This window comes from Suncus etruscus, chromosome 12 (assembly GCF_024139225.1).
Source record: "Suncus etruscus isolate mSunEtr1 chromosome 12, mSunEtr1.pri.cur, whole genome shotgun sequence".
Classification (NCBI taxonomy): Eukaryota; Metazoa; Chordata; class Mammalia; order Eulipotyphla; family Soricidae; genus Suncus; species Suncus etruscus.
The window spans coordinates 70,160,708-70,182,050 of record NC_064859.1 but is presented as its reverse complement, the minus strand read 5'-3'; positions in this window follow the sequence as shown (position 1 = coordinate 70,182,050).

Here is a 21,343-nt window from a genome sequence, read left to right as displayed (position 1 = left end):
AGAAACATGAATACAGAAATATTCATTAGAGAGCTACTCAGAGCTGTGATAAAACAGCAGACGGCTGCATTATAGAGACACTATCACTGCTACCCCTCAATACAGTTTACATTTTCTTGATAAAAAGCTGGCAATAAATAGTCTCTTTTACAATGTGGTTCCCCTGGAAATGTCCTGTGTGCAAAGGGAAGTTGTTCTGAATGTTCTTAAGCATGCCACGACATGCTACTGCAGACAAATGATAAACAGATGTTGCCTAAAGTACCACAATAACTATGTTGGTCTGTATCTTCACTTAGACATGCCACAAACTTTAATTATGACACCCAGAGGTATTCTATTTAGTATGAGGAGACAGGTTTGAGGTAAGCCATTTATGTTTACTCTGTAGAAAACTGCATATATGGAACCTCCTTCCCCTACCTTGACAAAATATTGAAATCCTTATAGTGATTTCTCTTGTTACATCAAGCCATGATTGTTCAATAACACCTTAATTTGGGGGGTATGTTCTTAAAAATTTACTTCACTCACTAACATTTACATTTGTAAGATTTACTCATTTCTTATACATTTTAAAATGTATTAGCTAAAAATTATTCACAATATTTATTCTTTAAATTTCTATACCTCTGAAAAAATATAGATATGAAAAGAATAATTTTCAACCAATCATTAATTTACAGTTTTATAAATTTTCAGCACTGTAGCTCTCGCTAAGAATATGTATATAGCTGTCACTAGTTCCAGTATCTCAATAAGAAAAAAAATCAATCTCACCTGTATGTGAGTTGAAAAACAAAATATAGTAAGTTTGTAACAAATGGTCATAGCCTTAGAACTGATTATTCTTTTTAAATAAAACAACTTACATTGAGGTTTGGGGTATCTATTGGAAATGTTCTTAGGACCACTGATACTGGGTGTAGTGATGCATATATAGAAATTATGATTATACTGTAAATTGAAGTGTCTCAATGACAGTGATAAGACAAAACAAAACATAAAAATGAAGAGGGCATTAGAATGGGGTTAATGCCTGGAAAAATGTTTCAAGATTAAAATTTGCCCAGGGTCTGGCTATCATAGGGCCGGTGTGAATTCCTGAGTGAGCCAGAAACAAAGGAGGCAGGTACTGAGAAATACCATAAGAACCTTGGATTTACTCTGACAAAAGAATATTTCTTTGATCAAGTTATTGAGGTTGTTAAGATAGTTTTCATTGTACAATTCACTAAGTGATAAAGAATTCACTGCACTGAATAGAATTTGGCAAAATAGTCAAATAGAACAGATATTTTTATGATATATTTAATGTCAGGTTTATAAAGTCGCAGGAAAATGCTTTTTAGGGCATTCTAACTTCAGCTTACAATCTGGCTACCAGGCCACTCTGAGATGTGGACATAGGCACTTTTCCATGCAATTAGAAGAGGCTGAGGCCCTGGCAGTCAATGTGTTGTCAGCTCACAGGATCAAAGACTTTTGAGCAGTTTATTTTAAAAGCATTTGAGTAATTTAGCTCCAAATGGCTTCAGTATGCTTTCTATTTTAAACATTAAATACATTACATTTTATAAAATAGAGAAATGTATTTTCATGTTAGATTTTCCAAACAATGTGCATTTCCTGCATAAACTAAGAAAAACAAATTAAATAACACAGTCTTTATATAATATATATTATATATAATATATATTATATAATAGTGTATCTGAAAATTGTTAACCTTATTTGAAAACAGAAAACAGTAAAAAGTCAAAATTTGTAGTTTATACAGAAGTATTTTTCTAACAGAATAATATATTTCAAAAGATGAATTAAATTAATAAAGCTCTTATAAAAACCTAAACCTTCATATTAACAGTATAAAGATTAAAACTTCTCAAAACCTTCGATAAAGATAGTGAAAGTGTCAAGTCATATTTTTGGCATATACAATAATGATATCTGTTTATTTTTCAAAAGTGATATAGACCAAAGTCTTTTTTATTTGTTTGGTTTTGGTTTTGGGGTCCCTCCTGGTGATGCTGGGGGCTACTCCTGCTATGTGCTCACTCATCTATGGGTTTTAAGAAAATTAAAGACATTTTTGTAATAAGGTCCAGAGACAATAGAGTTAAGGGCTGGAAGGGCTGGAAGGACTGGCTCACAATTTGAAGCTCATCACAAAGAGTGGTGAATGCTGTTAGGGAAATAACTACACTAACAACTAGTATGACAAAGTTAAAGAATGAGAGATGTACAATGCCTGTTTTGAATACAGGCAAGGATGGTGGGGCATTGTTGGATGGAATAATGCATGGGTGAAAGGGGTATTCTGTTTATGACTGAAACCCAACTACAAAATGATTGTAATCATGGTGCTTAACTAAAGATTTATTAATTTAAAAAAAAGGAAGAAGAAATCACTACTGCCTCAGGTGACCATATGGGACATCGGTGGATCGAAACCACGGTCCGTCCTGGGTCAACTGAGTGCAAAACAAACACCCTACTGCTGAACCATCACTCTGGCCCCTAAACCAAAGTCTTTTAAAAATGCTTTACACTGTGAAATGGCAGTGTTCTTCCTAACTTGAAAGTATATATTCTATTTAGCTCTAACTAACTTAAGCTAAGTTTGATATCTTAAGATTTTCTTTTAGAAAGGAGAGGTGGGAAACCTAGTAGTCAGAATGTTTTGTCTTATATGACAACCTAGCATTACAGAATCTACAGAAAATCTTACTCATAAGCTTTGTTTCTTTCTGGAGGGTGGTCCTGTCATTGGCAGATATGGGCTTTATCACATTCTGTCTTAAATTCCTGAACTTCTAAATTTGTAGAAAAAAAATGATAGTGAGATTACTGTGCAGAAAATAGTTTCTTTGCACTCATTATGAAATATTAGTAAAATTTCTCACAAATGAAAATTTGAAATTCTCCTTAAGGATTAAGTATTGGCAGTGTTGTTTCATTGTACTTTTTGTCAAGTATTTAGGATGTAGTCTAGATGATTGTGCGTGTGACTCCTGCATAGATGTGACAACATGATCTTAAGTACTAGGATCACATTGGGCATTATAAAAGAACTATTATTTTCTCACCTTTTATAGAATTGAAAATAGAGTTAAACAAACCACTTGTAACTTTAGATGTGTCATGTCAATTTCAAGCTATCATTGACTTATCCTCAAATCTTTGTTAAATTCTCCTTATTGGGGCAGAAACTATAGCACAGCCTTTGCCTTGCATGTGGCCAAACCATATTTGTTCCCCAGCATCCCTGAGCCTTCCAGGAGTGATTTCTGAGTGCAGAGTCTGGAATAACCCCTGAGAATCGCTGGAAGTAGCCTAAAACCAAAAAGAACAACAGTAACAACCAAAAACACATACACAATAAACCCCCAAAACATAAAAAAGTACATTATTATAAGAAAGGAAAAATTATCAGATCCTTCTAGATGATAACAATAGTCTTTAATTGGGTCAGAGGTTATCAGTAATATCTTGAGTTCTTTCCACTTGTCACATTTGAAATTAGGAGCTTTTGTACTAATTAGGTAGAAGATGAGTACTGTTGTAACACATCAATTATTAATAGCACTGTAAATCACACTACCTAAAATTAAAGTAAAAACAATTTTAAATAGTAAAATGTTAATAATGAAATCTCTCATAAAGACCCATAGTATAAAACAATGAAAATGATGTCAAAGGAATCTAATGTGGAACTTTTCACAATGATGAGATAAGTTTTTATAAAGGGGAAAATGATGAAGAAATGCAATTTGCAGATCATGGATCAAATGTGAGGGTATCATGTTAAGCCAAATAAATAAAAAAGAGAAGAAAAATATTAGGTTATCTCAATTATCTTTAAAATATAGAATGAATAAAGAATAAATTAGGAGCCGGAGCACTGGTACAAGTGCTAAGGTGTCTGCCTTGTCAGTGCCAGCCTAGGACGGACTGTGATTTGATCCCCTGGCATCACATATAGTCCCCAAGCCAGGAGCACTTTTTGAGTGCATAGCCAGGAGTAACCCCTGAGCTCACCGGATGTGGCAAAAAAAAAAAAAAAGGAAAAAAAAAACACCAAAAAAAGCAAAAAAAAAAAAAAAAAAAGGTTAGAATACCTATACTATACAGAATAGATAGTATAGATCCTTTGCCTTGAATTACAAAAACTATTATTAAACAGCAGTGGGGAGCTGGAGAGAGAAAGGCAGTTAGAAGACAGGTGTCGTAGGTCATGGGCACTTTGGTGGCAATGAGTGCAGTATGTGTGTACATTAACACAATATATTTAACACTATTAGATCAACTGAACCTACAATACCTTTTAGTTGTTGTTTAAATGGGACCTGGTTAAATAGTACAGTAGGTAGAGTGCATGACTTCCATGTGTTCTATCAATTTCAATAAAGGATAGGTTCCCTGAGACCTATTATTAGTAATTTCTGAGTTTATAGTCAAAAGTTAGTCCTAAAAACTGTTTGATTTTGGCTCCAAAAACAAACAAAAAATTACAAAAATTAAACAGTTTAAATTGAGAAAAATGTTCTCTAAATTTGTTTGAATTTTGGTTGATAAAAGAAATTATTTAGAATCATCAAAAGTAATATAATATATGAGAAAATGGCAACAACTTTGTCTAAGAGCAGGTAGTCTTACCTCACCACCTAACGATAAGATGAAATCAGAAGACACATGATCTTTTGATCTGTGCAAAAGCCAAGATTGTGAACTATAGAAGACTGTGACAACCATGACTCGGCAGTACCTATCCTGGGATCAATAAAATAGACCCTACTCTAGGCTTTGGCCTACGACTTGTACAACAACCAAGATCTCTAATTCCAAAGGTCTGATTGAGACAACTACAACTGAGCAGAACTTCTGGAAACATAACGAAAGACTCTATCCTAGACTTTGCCGTATGATCGGTGCAAAAACAAAGATCAACTACAGAAGACTGATTAAAACAACAGTGATAGAACAGACCTTCTAGAACCATAAAGAAAGACTCCATACTAGGCTCCATCCTGTGATCTGTGAAAATACCAAGATCTCTAGTTACAGATGCCTGATTTTATCATCCACAACTGAGCAGAAAGTTTCCAGACATCAAAAAAGGACCTAGGGGAGAGAATAAGAGCATGCACGAAGCCTGTAGTTATTCCCATGAGTGAGTGTATATATATATATATATATATATATATATATATATATATTTCAAGGGCAGAGAAACCCTGTATCTCTTAGGCCAAGGGAATTCCCTGTCTAATCTCCCCCAATATTTACTGTGCCTATGCAAAAAGAAAGAAAGAAAGAGAAAGAAAGAAAGAAAGAAAGAAAGAAAGAAAGAAAGAAAGAAAGAAAGAAAGAAAGAAAGAAAGAAAGAAAGAAAGAAAGAAAGAAAGAAAGAAAGAAAGAAAGAAAGAAAGAAAGAAAGAAAGAAAGAAAGAAAGAAAGAGAAAGAAAGAACACAAATTAAATGTTTTGGTTATTGCTTGTATATTTTTTCGTGCTTTGTTTTGTTTATATCTTGGGACATGGTTATCATTTGGTTATTGTCTCTATTTCTGTGGTGCTTTTCGATTCTTTTTTGTTTGTTTGATTTTTTTTGTATTCTTGTTATGTTTTTCTTCCTTGTTCCCTTTCTTTTCTAAAATAGATATTTATAGTCTCTAGAAGGATTCCTCCCAGTTTCATTGCTTGTTTGAGTTTTACTCCCCCACCTTTTTTTTTCCCTTCAAAGAAAACCACATAACTTGAACTATCTTATTCTGCTTCACAAATTGAGGGAGAAATAATGGAGGGTACCAAGACCAAACAGTGTTTTGAACATCTAGTAGAAATAAAAAAAATGATCAGACTTAAACAACAAATCCAAAACAAATGATAAGAGAATCAATACCCAGTCACAACAAGCTAGACTCAGAGGGGACCACTTATACTAGCAGCTCCGGGCAAAGGAGAATTTGGGATGCATGCTGGGTACAGGGGTGTAGGGAGGACAGCATTGGTGGTAGGAATGCCCCTGACTCAATGACACTATGTACCTAAAATATTACTGTGAAAGATTTGTGTTGTATATGTAAAAATTTCAATGGGATTATTATGTTACTGACCCTACCCTGATTAGTGATTGTGCCCTACCCTAGGGTGTGACCTGGCATTCTGCTCCCACCTTAGGGTGGCACCTGATTCTGCTCCCACCATTGGGTGGTACCTGATTCTGGGAGATAAAAGCAAGGGTCTGTGGAAGGCAGGGGACTTTTTGGCTGGAACTGATGTTGAGGCTTTGGGCTTTAGTCTTATCTACCGAATAAAGCAAATATTTTCACAAGCCTTACTGTCTGCTAGCAGTTTACCCGCTACTTCACCTCAGAACCGCTGGCTGAAGAGGGTGACAGACGCATGCTCCTAGATGGAGGGGAAAGACCTCATCCCCATCCCTCCTCCATCAGTCAACCCCATCAAGGGCTTATTTGCAACAATTTGTAACCCACTGTGGTCAAAATAAAAATTATTTAAAAAATAAGTAATATAGATTTCAGGAGCTAAAAAGAGTAATTTTGGTAATCTGGTTATCTTTCTAAAATTGTCTTACTATAAAAATCTAATGTTGTCATGTAGGGAAACTTGATTATTAAAATGGCTATTAATAGGGATTATATAAGCTTTCAAAATTAAACTTACAGTATAGACCAAATTAATTAGTACTAATTTATAGAAACCAAAAGTATAATTTTATCTCTATTGTGATGCATGGAATATGTTGACATTGTTCTCGCACAATAACTGAGTAAATGACACTGTCATTTATATTACATTTATTTGTAATTTGAATTACTATGCATTATTTTTAACTTTATTTTTACCAGAAAAGTAAAACAACTAAGTAATCTATTTTCTGTTACAACTAAAATAATAATTAATAATTGTAATGTAAAAATGATGTAAGATATGACACTTTCTGACTTCAACTATAATACAAAACTATGGTAATCATAACAGTATGGCACTAGAATAAGAGGAGATGTAAAAACTAATGGAATAGAAGTGAGAATCCATAAATTTTCTCAAATATATAATTAATTAATTCATAAGAAGCCAAGCATATACAATGAGGATCTTTAAAAAGAAATACTGCTGTAATGCCCAGAAAAAGAATTAAAGTAGATAAATGATTCCACATTAAAAAATTAAGTCAAAATAAATGTTGTCTGAGGCTTTATTATAAGATCTAAAATAGGAATGCAGATACAAACAGTGCGTTCTACACTATTTTCTGTGATGATTTGGTGCACTGGACTGTGATGCAAGAAAACAAAGTATAGCTTTATGAAACTTCATTAAATGAACTCTTTCTTACAGTAAAGTCAACTATTATTTAACACAAATTTGATCTAATAGGCATCATACTGGGTGAAGGAAAACATTGGCAATTTATATTTCAGATCAGTTTAATGCTAAAATATAAAAGAAATTCACTAAATTCAATAAATATAACAGAAAAATACAATTTGCTGAAAAGATTCTTTCAGCAAAGTTATACAAATTATTGATAGTCTTATGGCAGGATTGTTTGTCATTACTTACTATCAAGAAAGCTATAGTAACATATTATTTGAACTTCTTATTAAAAATGTCAGACATATAAAAATGCAAAAATATAGAGAAAACGAAACTCTGGTGCTCTCTGTCAGAAGGCAAATCTATCCAGTTTCTACAGTTAACAGTATGCTGTTTTCTAAAAAAATAAATAGAGAAGGGATATTTTTCCATTATCTTACCAAACAGTAAGATAAAATCAGAAGACATGTTGTCCTTTGACTTGTGCAAAAACAAAGAGTACTAACTACAGAAGACTGACTTTGACAACCATGACTGGGCAGAACTTACCCTGGGACCAATAAGAATTTAGCCTAGAACTTGTACAAAAATCAAGATCTCTAATTCCAGAGGTCTGAATTTGACAACTGAGACTAAGCAGAACTTCTGTAACCATAAAGACGATATTCTAGGCTTCAGCCTAAGATCTGAGCAAAAACCAAGACCACTTATTACAGAAGACTGTTTACAACAATGATGGAACAAAACTACTATTATAGTAAAGAGAGACTCTATTCTAGACTTTGTCCTGTGGAAATACCAAGATCTCTAGCTAGAGAAGCCTGATTTTATCATCCACAGCTAAGCAAAAAGTTTCCTGGCACCATAAAAAGACCTTAGGGTGTGGTAATGAGCATGTACGGAACCAGTAAACCAGTAGATGTTCCCATGGCAGTATGCTTTAAGGGCAGAGAAACCCTGTATCCCTTAGGCTAAGGGAATTTTCTTTCTTATTTCCCCAATACTTACTGTGCCTATGGAAAATAAAAGGAAGCACAAAACCTCCACACTAGCACTCCTTCCTTTGTTATTTTTTCTCTTTCTTCCTTTTTTTCTCTTTTATTTTCTTTCTTTTTCACTCTTGTGGTTATTATTTGGTGTTTTTTGCTGCGTGCTTTTTTTGGTAGTTACTTTTATTTTTTAACTATTGTTTGTTGGTTCTTTTTGATCTTCTTCCAGCAGAAACACACAAATTGAATCATCTTGTTCTGCCTCACAAATTGAGGAGGAAAATAAAAATGAATGGTACCAGGACCAAACAGCCATATGAACATTGCATGGTAACAAAAAAGGATCAGACTTAAACACCAAACTCAAAGTCAACAACAACAGAATCCATATCCTATTTACAACAAGCTATACACAGAGGGGAACAATTACATTAGCACTCCAGAGGGCAAAAGAGGGAGATATGGCACACATGCTGGAAAAAGGGGTGGAGAAATGACAACCCTTGTGGTGGGAATGACCATGATTCTTTGTCACTATGTACCTTAAATATTACTGTGAAAGATTTGTCATTCACTTTTGGTTAAAATAAAAATTATTTTTAAAAATAATAAAATAAAATAAAACCAGTATTTTACCATTATAAAAATATTAAATAGAGATTTACCACAACCTAGAAATTATATTCCACAAATCTCTTTGAAGCATATAAAATAACTAATTAAAATATCTTACATTCATGTTTTTGTAGCTGTATTCACATTAGATAAGATATGAAATAATCCAAATGCTAAGTGACAAAAGAATGGAAATATACATATGTAGTTCATAAAGACCATGGTAGACTAGTCAGCTACAAGAAAAATTTCTCCTTGTGCAATAAAATGAGTGAAGCTAGAAAAGTTTTTGCTGAATAAAATTTAAAGATAAAACAATAAAAATTATTTCACTTTGTTTATATTTTAAAATTATTACATGAGATATAAAGAAACAAAGTAAGGGAGAACACAAAGCCAAATCAAAGCAAATATATAAATTCTGAACATAGACCTATGGTTACCAGAGGAGAAGAGGAATCACGGAATAAAGGGTTTTAATGGACATTGGTACCAATTATTAGTAGATACCAATATTTGTATATATCAGTAAACATTTGAAGAGATGAGAAACTACATGTATATCAGTAACTACATAAAAATGGTTAGAATTTGATTTCAGAACACCATATTATTTCTTGAGAAATTTGTCTATTTAGACCATTTTGAACTGAATTAAGGTGAGTTAGTCCTGGCAAGAGCACAGTTCCTCTCCTTTGTTCTGTGGCTCCTTGACTAGAAGGAATGTGTGGCCATAACACCACTGTACAGAGGTAACAAAGGGAAAGCAACATAGAACTTCATATCCTCTTATGACTTAAAGACTTATGACTAAAGACTCAGCTAACATCAACCCTCTATATAACCTCTCTGATGAGGACTTCAGAGAGGCAATGTTAAGTTGTTCAAAAAACTCAAAGAAACCATGAATGGACAGCCCATAAGACTCAAGAGGATATAAGTGGAGATATGAGAAAACTTCAAATAGAATGTCAGGAATGAAAAACATGGTAGGTGAAATGAAAACCTCACTGAAAAACCTTACCAGCAGAGTGACGGCTTCTGAGGACAGAATTAGTGAGCTGGAAAATGAGCTGCATAACATTCATTTAGCATAAAAAATTGGGAAAAAGTCTTAAAATAAACAAAGAGAATATGTAAAATATTCTCAAATTAAGTGAACAGGCAATAATATACCTTTGGGATAAACTTAGGAGGAACAATATAAGAATTATTGGGGTCTCAGATTGGCCAAGAAGAAAATCCCTATGAAGAAGCAACAGTCAAAGACATCATTGCTGAGAAATTCCCAGAGCTGAAGAATGCTTGTACCCACATCCTGGATGCCTGAAGAGTACCAGCTAATAAAGAAATATGTCTATTTAGTCTATGCTGTGAAGCTGTCTGAGGCAGTTATGATTGTTCTTGGATGTTACTAAAGCTTTCTGTCTTGAACCAATGTTGACTAAAGGAATAGAGTTGGACTTGTTTCAGAGTTTCTCCTACACTTTTGACATCACAGACATCAATTATAGCAGAATTGGACATTGGGACCAGAAGGAGAAAAACTAAGATGTGACATTGTTTCTTTAAAAATAATCCTCTGATGACATACTGAGGAAAACTGAGCCTGGGATTAAGAGTAATACTAATTATTCTATTTTTAAATTCTTGGTTCAAAACAAACAAATGCATACAAAATAGAAACAGCTGTCAACTTCCACTCATTTATTGATCAAAACACACACATTCTTTTATTGAACAGAAACACCACATTCAAAAAGCTCAATGATTTATTTAAGTCATTTGGAACATATGGAGAACTTCTGAAACACTGTCACATAAGTATAGATCCTAAAATAAGGTAAATATCTGAAAATAAATTATTTCATATTTAAAATGGAACATAAAAGAAACTAAATGTGTCTTCATAATATTAACATGCTACATAGATAATTTTATGTGTTTGGGGGAGCTTATAAGTATGTCTTAGAAGAACTCAAGGTGTTTTTTTGTGATTCCTGGTCAATTGGGATAGTGTATAATGATGTGCTGCTGCCATTGTGCTAGATCTACAAGGCTCTCTTTGCAGCATTTGGGCGTTCCAAGACTACAGCTAGATAAGACCCTTAGGTCTGCCCACATACAAGGCATTAGTTTTAACCACTGTACTATCTATCCATCCTCCATATGAACATTTGTAGAAATTTGAGCATACTTAACTGAAAGAATATCACTTAGGAATGCTTTATTATTATTTAATTAAAAATTAAAATTAATTTCAATTGCTTTATTTAAGCTCCATGGTTACAAAAATGTCATTGTGGGGTTTCAGTCATAAAATGTACTTCATCCTTCACCAGTGTACTTTTTTCATCACCTTTGTCTTCCATTTCTTTCCCATCCCCACCCTCCAAACCCACCTGTCTATAGGGGAATTTGCTTCTCTCTCACACTCTCTCTTTGCTTTTGGACACTTTGGTTTGCACTATTGTTAATAGAGGAGTGCCTTGCATGTTATGTTCTCCCTTTTCAGCATCACGTTCTTGTCTGGAGAGATCTGTTCCAACTATCATCTTCCTAGTAGACCCTTCTCTACTCTAATTGCACTCACTGCTCTTTGTGGTGACCTTTCTACTCTTGGCTGGACCTTATAACCCTCCTGATTCTATTGTCTTTGAATATCATCATTTAATAATGATAATTTTGTGGGCAATATAACAAATTGCCATAAATATTGTAAAACACACTTACATGTTATAAGACAAAGTAATGTACTTAAACTATTTTAGAGATTGAAAAATGATGATATAGGGTTTGGCTTGGATATGGTTGATACCAGTTTGATGCTCAGTAATACATATAGCCCTTATATGCCTTTACTACCTGGAGTGACCCTTAAGGACAGATCTAGGAGGAATCCCTAACCTCTGTGAGTATTTCTATGTGTGTGTTTGGTCAATATGGAATTTGTGGACATTTTAAATGCTGAACAAGTTTCAAAAATAAGTGGAAAAAATTTAATAAAAGCCCAATAGAGATGAGGACAACCACAGAACCATTATCTTTGAAATTTGAACTTTGCTATATATTCCAATACCTTGGTTTAAATTGTTCTTATTAAAGTTAGTGAATGTTTTCTAATATCAAATAAAATGTATCAGTTTAGTATTTTATGTGTTCTCAGATTTGCAGGACACCATTATCCATTTCCTAGTTTATAATATTTTTCTTTCTTATTTCTGAAACTATATATTCTACTAGTTTTTGGAATATTCTAGAGATAATTTATTTTTCTACATGTAGACTCTTTGACTTGTAATTGTCTTTCTCTGTGTCTCTGTTCTTCAGAGTTGATATTTTTCCTTTTCTTTTGCTGAGAAAGAGGTATATATTTCATAGTTCAGGCATGTACATATTCTGTTCTAGGCACTATAAACTACATTCATTATATAATATAAACTGTATATAAGTATGTATTCTGCTTTGTATATACCACATTCCATATTTACAGTTTTTCTTCATTATTTACTGTTTTAAGGCTTTGTAACTTTATAATTAAATAAGTTTGTCTCCCAACTTTTTCTTTTCCCAAATATCTTTTCTTAAAACTATGCTTGATTTTATGATAATGATTTGATGATGGATCAGTTACTTAAAATGATCCAATCACCATCTGACCATACTATTTTTAATATTATGATTTCCTGCCTAGACAATATTCATCTTTCAATGTTACATGTAAGAAAAACCAGAAACTTGTCATATGTGAAAAATTGTGTTTTCATAATTTAGTTCTTTTCTTGGGGGCTATGAATCATAGAGTATACTGAATTCAGAGAGTAAACAAGATATTTGTTCTATATCTATTCATTAAACAAAGCTTGCAGTTAAATAATTAATTCCATTTCCAATTGACTTAATTTTACAAAGTAGATATAGATATTTACTATACGTTTATAATAATAAAAAACCTGTGTCAAATACTAGAAGTGGAAATGCTAATAAGTCATTATTACTGTCCTTAATAACCAATGCAGTAGCCATTGCTGGCTAAAAGAAAGTTTAAATTGAAAATGTATTCTTTGAGTAACTTGAGTTTAGTAATATTTTCTAGCAATTTTGTTAAAAATTATAAGTAATAAATATAATTCATGTAATGTAAAGGCCCTACTTTCTATATTCTAAATCCTGGTGAATGGATCTAAAGCAGGGACACTACAAGATTTCAGAAAACAAGACAGCTCTAAGAGAGAAAAGAAGGGGTTGGGGGCTCTCAGACTTATGGGCTGAGCACCAACCATCCTTACTGTGCAAGCTTTATAGTAAAGACGCAGCCAGCATGGCGGGAATGGCAGACTTAGTTAACAGACAAGAATACCTATCTCATGATAATCAAACCTACTTTGGTCTTTTCTATCTTAAAAGAATTGAAGGGGTGGGTGAAGGGAAAAAAACTAAGGTTTTTTGTTGTGGTAAAGCAGGATGTGAACTCTGAGTGTATAGCTGCAATGTAGTATTAGCTATAGAAATTAGATGAACATTCATGCCAAATATTATGTTGACCCCAAATAAGAAGCTGTATAGTAACAGTTTTTATCTTAAATATTAAGATGATTTATATATGTTCAGACTTAATAAATATGAATAAATATGTCTTTTATAAATGACTTCCCATATTAAAAATCAGATAAGTTTTGAACTTAAGTCAAGTTGTTCAGAGAGAGAAATGGAATTTCACCAACTTGTCATCTTCTCAGTAACACCCGAATCAATGTGTTTCAAGGGAATTCACATGTTAAACACATTCTCTCTACCACATTCTGACATGTAACTCTATGAGATCTGGTTTTAAGTGGTAATCAGCAATAATGTATTGCATGTTCTTTAATGCCAGTGTTAGTGAATTAGTGATTAATTATCTGACTGCAGTGTAGTGCTTAAAATAATCCAAATGCATGAAGTAGATTAGTTAATCTGGAGGAAATTCTGTCATGCAAATTCATGCTATACAGACCCTTACTGTCACACTCATTGCTGACAACATAAGTGGGTCACTGGAGTGACTGGCCCCTGTTAATTTATTTTCTCAGACACACCATACATATTCATGACATCCTGCTGGTTGTCTGTCACCACAGAGAAGCCCCCTCTATCTTCAGAATTGCAATTAACAGAAAATATGCACGTTGAGTCAATGAATAATAGTAGACAACAAGAGTTGTTGATCTGATTTTATTTTCATTATTATGCTTCGGCTACATATTGTTAGCAACAATTATTTGTCCTTATTATATGCCTGAAACATTAGCTCATGTCCATGCAGGTATAGTTCCTAATAAAATGTATTTGAGATGAAAAGTTTATCAATTCATATAATGGTTCCGTTAATTAATAAACTGATTACCATTCTCTTAGTATCAAAATTAAATAAATACAGATGAGGCAGATAAATAGGTAAAATGAAAAAGATTGACACAATGGAGATTATGAGTGTCCATATCTTATTTTGTAGACATAATTAATGTTGACTGGATCATGATTTAGCTGCAACCATCATAACAAAAATGGGGCAAAGGCCTCTGTCAAAGAGTATTTTGTTCACTTAGACATTTTTCCTATTTAAATATACAATGTATTTATTAAAAAAGAAATAGAAGGCATAAGACCACTTTATCTAATGGGTACTCATATTCAAATAGCCTTATAGATTATAAATTAATATATTTGATATATTAAAGAAAGACATAGATGCATTGTTTTGAGAACACCCATTATTTTCAAGGACTGTGTTTATCAAAAATCTATGATTTTTGCAAAAATAAGGTATTTCTTGAATAGCTATCTGTTGCTTTTTGGAAATATTATCAACTTAATTATTCATTTTATATCAAAATATACATCTATAAAGAAAAATCTAGACTTGACAAGAGAATTTGACAGTGATTTATGAGAAAAGATATATGGTAGGCCCAAGAACAAGGACATCCTATCTGATTTCTAAAATGATATAGAAAAAAAATTGTGAAAAATATTACAACATTCTCTAGTGCCTTTAGATATCATTTCTGATATGAACAGAGCAGAGGATTAACTCCTTTGGCAATATTTGTGTCAGGGCCACACTGATTAATTTAATATTCTGATTGGATGAGCAGGGAGCTTTAACGGCTGTTAACTTTTTGGCAAGTAGCTCTGAGAGGGCGATAATGAGATTAACATCCAGAGGACCTGATTTGCTTTTTCACTGTATTTAATTACTTATTTGACACCCAATAGTGCTCACTATGAGTTCTCTAGAAAGGACACCATTAATCCACATTTGTGTCATCTGGTAGTGTCTACTTCAAAAAAAAAAAAGACATGAAGAAAATAGGGTCTTTACATATGCATTCTACAAGTAAAGGGGTTATTTATAAGGAAGGTTAGGAGATAGTGCTTAAAATTAAAATGAACTAAACTTTTAGACAGTTCTTTTTGAAAACTAAATATAATGCCAAATAAATATAATTATTTTAACAATTTTGAGGTATTACTGTCATGTTTTTTATTATTTCTTAAAACCTTTTGTATTAAGTCTTATCATGCATATTTCTATAAAATATAGAAGTGAAGTAAAGAACTCATCATTAGGGAAATCCAAATCAAGACAACAATGAGGTACCACCTCACACCAGTGAAGATGGCTCACATAAAAAATAATGGAAACAATCTCTGTTGGTGGGGTTGTGGTATGAAAAGCACTCTCATCCACTGCTAGTGGGAATGGCCCTAGTCCAACCCCTATGGAGAACAGTCTGGAGAGTGCTCAAGGAACTCAGAATTGAGCTGCCATTTGACCCAGCAATTGCTCTCCTGGGTATCTACCCCCCAAGCCGGAAGGACATTCATCCCAAAATATGTGCGCACCCCACTATTTATCACAGCACTCAGTATAATAGCCAAGTCTTGGAACCAACCTCGATGCCCAACAACAGATGAGTGGATCATTAAGATGTGGTCTCTATACACAATGGAATACTACATGGCAGTAAGAAATGATTCAATCACAGACTTTATAGCAACATTGATGGACCTAGATCATATTATGTTAAATGAAGTAAGTCAGAAGATGAAAATAAACACAGAATGATAGCACTATTCTGAAGCACCTAGAAACTACACCATATATACAACTAATATTCAAAGATCAAATAACAGGACTTAACAGACTACAAACTCCAAGCACAGTAATACCACATATATACTGGGCAGAAGTGCCCAAAACACATGAAAGAGGAACATCATAAACTCTCGGCCACACATTAAACCATAAAAAAACCAGCAACTGCAGAAACAGCAGCGTAGAGTGAACAGGTATGTAATCAGCCTGTTACTGCAAAGGCTCATAATAATCTTTTAGGGATCTTATACAAGGTTACAGGTAAAGAATACCATGGGAAATCACTGAATACAACCGAAGTATTTTATAATAATAGATGTTAATGCCTTAGTTTAATATATTTAGAGTAAACTCAGCTTTTCTGTCCACAGGCATTCTTGGATACAAAGGATGGACAACCTAAGATGGCATCTCAGAGCTAAGCCACACAAGATACCATACCCAGGTTGCGTTACAAAATTGTCTGGACAAAACTTTTTAACACACTATCTCTAGGGCATACCTTCTTTTAGGACCTGAAGCATGTGACCAGCCAGACCACTGGAGCTGCAACGGTGACCTGCAGACTTATACTACGGGGCCTACTCATCGAACATATTCAAGCAAAATGACATGCCCCCTCTCTTTTCACCTCTCTTCTCACTACTCCCTATTTAATCTTATTTCCCCCTTTCTTCCTTTCTCCCCCTTCCAAATACTCTCCCCTATCCCCCTTCCAGGAATCTAATTACTCTTTCACCCCTCAATCCAGTCCAGATTTTCCAATTTATTAAAACTCTTCACCCTCAGTTTTTAATCTATTAGGCATCAAGACTGACCTCCTGCCCCAACGAACCGGAGTGAAGGGACATCCACTCAAACCCACAACTCGTCCCCGGCAGGAAAAGACAACCAACACCCCTACTGACTCATGCTGTGTGGCTGTCCCTACCAACTTATCCTAACGTGGACTGTTGCTGGATACTGGACTTAGCCCTAAAAGGACTCCCAATGCATAAACTTTACACAAGCCCCCGCTCAAATCTTTTACCAGTCTCAGGAAGGGCAGTGTGTGATGAAAAGGTGCCAGGGAACCCACACCCCACAAGAAAATCTCAAAAGGTAATGGAGAAACCTATACTTCCATCATAAGTATAAGACCTCTATAACACTACCTCTTTATTTTTTGTTTCATTTTACTGAAAATCATTTTTCACTATACATATGTGAGCAAATATATATTTTCTATTTCTATTTTTATGTTTTTGGGTGTGTGACTTGTTTCTCTGTTCTTTACACCCCATCTTAGACCCTAAAAGATTATACACCGACCATCCAGACTTGAATCCTGAACCCCAGACATAGAACCAACACAGTTCTTTACAATAGCTACAGGAACCAAAGCCCATCTGGGACATCCTGAATACTACTCGATCTCCAACATGTGCCAGTTCTAATATGATATACTGACAATGAGGAAATTGGGAACAAATGGACATAAGAACAGGTTATCCTACCTTACCAACTAATGATAAAACAAAATCAGAAGACTACCACACTATCAAGAACGTGAGACCGGCTGATAGAACCATGACCGGGCAGTATGTATTCTGGGAGCAACAAGAAAGCCCTAGTCTAGGGTTTGGTCTACGTCCTGCATAACAATCATGGCCTCCAATTCCAGAGTCCTGATTGAGGCAATTGCAACTGAACAGGTCTTCTGGAAAAATAACAAAAGACGATATCCCAGACTCCATCGGAGTTTCAGCACAAGGGACAAGACCACTAACCACAGAAGACAGATTAAAATGACATAGAGGAAACAGAACTTCTAAAATCACAAAGAAAGTCTTCATCATAAGTTCCACTCCTTGACCTGTGCACAGACTGAGACCTCTAGATTTAAAGGTCTGTTTTTATCATCCAGATCGGAGCAGAAGTCTTCCATACGGCACAAAAACACCAACGGGAGAGTAAATGAACGTGAAAGAAATCTAATGATAATCCCATGACAATATATTCCAAGGGTAGAGAAACCCTGTATCTCTTAGGCCAAGGGGATTCCCGTTTTGTATGACCCCAATATTTACTGTGCCTATGCATGGAGAGGGGAGACAAAAATACACTAAATAATCCTTTTTTAGATTATTTTTTATCTAGTTTTTATCGATTTCATTGTCCTGGGGTGGATATTGAAGTAGTTGTCCTTTTTTCTTAAATTATATATTTACTTTCTCTTCTTTTCTCTTCTTCCTCTTTGCGCCTTGTCATATTTCCTATCTCAAGACCATGGCAACTATGTGGTGCATATTTTTATTGCTGCAGTGCTCACTGGATATCTTATTTGATTCCTCTTTTTGAACTGTTGAGGTGTTTCACCTTCTTCTTTTCGCTTCATCCCTCAAACCAAGACTAGAATGACTCTGCTCATAGTCAACGTAGTTGATTTTTACCCCATTAGATTACCTTTCTCTTCCTTAAACAAAACCACATAACTTGAACTTTCTAATCCCGCCTTCCAATTAGAGGGGGCAGTAATGGAGGCACCAAGACCAAACAGCTATAAGACAATTAAGTAATAAACTAGACACAGAGGGGACCACGCATTCTAGCAGCACCTGGGGGGGAGAGTGGAGGATATGGGAGGCAGGATGGGAGCAGTTGTCGGAGGACAATTCGGTGGTGGGAATTCCCCTGATTCAATGTAAATATGTACCTGGAATATTACTGTGAACGATATGTAAGCCTCTATAACTAAAATAAAAATTATATATAAAAAAAGAAGTGAAGTGAAGAAAAGAAAAAAGAGAAGTGAAGTATTGCAATATTTCAAAAAAACTCAAGTTACATAAATTTTGTTCAGAAATCCTAGGCCTCTTTCTCTGCATCATTGTATTGAATGCATATGGCAGTAAAGGAAGTAACTAGTTTAGTAGTATATAGTCTTTCATTAATTTATTATATTCTGTATTTTTTTAATTGTATAAATTAGTAATTTTTCTCAAGAAAAGTAGAAGTTGCTTTTTCTTTAAAATAAAGACCTATACAGCTAAAAGTTTTGAGGAACTAGTTATAATATCTAAATAATTAGATGAAAATTCTAATCGAAATACTAGGGAAACTAAAGTAAAAGAAATCAAGTAGTGTCCTATATTGATGAACAGAGTCCCAGGAGTGGCTGTAGTGATAGCACTGCATTCAGGGCGTTTGTCTTACATGTGGCAGACCCGGGTTCCTTTCCTGGCATCCCAGAAGGTCCTATTAGACTGCTAAAAAGATTTCCCAACTCAAAACTAGAAGTAACCTTTGAGTACTTCTGGTATGGTCCTAAAACAAAAACAAACAAACAAAAACAGTGATCTAGGAGAGTCAAAATAGGAAAACATGTCTTGTCTTATTAATGGGTACAAATGATATATATGCATATTTTTAAATTACTAATATATATAGTTTCACATATATTTAAAATTTTCTACATATGTAAATTAACATGACATTGTATAGTGAGTTAAAAGCTTGAAGAGAAGTTATTGAATCAATCAATTCCTTCATATTAGGAATATAATGTCCATATATTTTACTTAATAAAAAGTTGGTATACTTCTAGTAAATAAGTATTGACAAGATATGGTAGAATATAAATAAAATATCAACAAACCTCCCAATGCAGTTCTTTCTAGCTTTTCTATTTAGCATCCATCTGACCACCATGTACACATAGATTAATTTATCCAGACATGTGTCTATTCATACTTTTATGGGGAACAATTTAAGAATGCAAATTTAAGAATGTAAATCCTTCTTCAAGATACTTATTTTTCTAAATATATTATTTAATATTTATAAAATTACCATCAAAAACTGATATACTTTATTAATTCAATAATTTATTTGAACATATAAGTATCATGCTTGAAAGAATTCTGTGCATATTAATTTTATACAAATATATTAAAATAAATAAAACATTAAGAACATGGAACAATATTAGGTCAAGCCAATGGTGGTACTTGCTTTTCACATAAAAATTAACTGTACATTGACATTTAATAAGTAAGAACAGTGAGTGCATTTAAAAAATTCATGACTGAATAATTTTCTTGGTCATATAGATGTCCTAAATATTAATAAGACTGCAGTCATTTCATAGCACATAGCATGTCATATTGTTATAAAAGTAAATTCTAGTCTTAGAACAATCTTCCATTCATACATTGCTGTTCCAATATCTTGACAGACAGCCAGATTCCTGCTGAGGTCAAAGCTATAAATAGGTTGTCTATTGGGTGACCTCTTTAGAATATTCACATTATGTGCTGGAAGCTCCCTTGTCTTTGGAATTTTCAACTCTGTCTCACTTTCTTATTCATTTTAGAGGCCAATGAGGCTCATTTTTTTCAGGTTGCCATTGCTGTAGATAAATATTAAATAGCAGTCTCAGACTGACATTTCAAAGACACAAAAGTCTATTCTTCTCTCCCCAAAATGGCTGTATGTAACCTGGAAAAACCTCCAAAGATTCCCTGGTAAATCTTGGCACTACAGGCCCAAAGCACCACTATCCTGAACCTAACATCAGTCACAGATAAGATGGGCATTGGTTGTCTAGAAGTGGCCCCAGTACCCCAATCAATGATAGAGAGATACCTCAAAATTAAAGTGCAATTAAAACCTATTATTATAAGATACTCATAAATAAAACTACACTTATTTATATGTATTGCTTTTTATCTTTGAACTGACATCATAATTAGAGCCAAGCCTATTGCTTGCTCATGTTCAATAGACTCGAGATCAGCAAGGCCTCTTCTACTTACCAGAAAACTCTTGGGCAAGAGATGCAAAGGGGGGATATTTTTTGATTACTTAAAACAATGATATTATTGACATCAATAGTACACATAAGAGCTGAGCATTTTTATTTGATTTGATACATGTACTTGTGATAAGATGTCCTCAATGCAGATTTATGTTTCTAACTGTTCTGGCCCAGCCAGTCATTACACATCTGCCTCCCTAGCAACATCACAATTTCTTTACCAACTTCACTTCCATTTCAGTTCCAAGGCTTTCTGATTACTAAACTGCATCGAGTTCAAACTTGCTATCAGACAATTGGAACTAATCGTCTGAGACGTTTTACATCCATCAATGCAAGGTTTATAGCTTTTCAGACTCAGTATAAGATGCATAAATAATGGAGCTTGAATCGTTACTCTCTTTTATTAACTTGTGATATGCTGGGTAATCTGAAAATAATTTTGATACTATA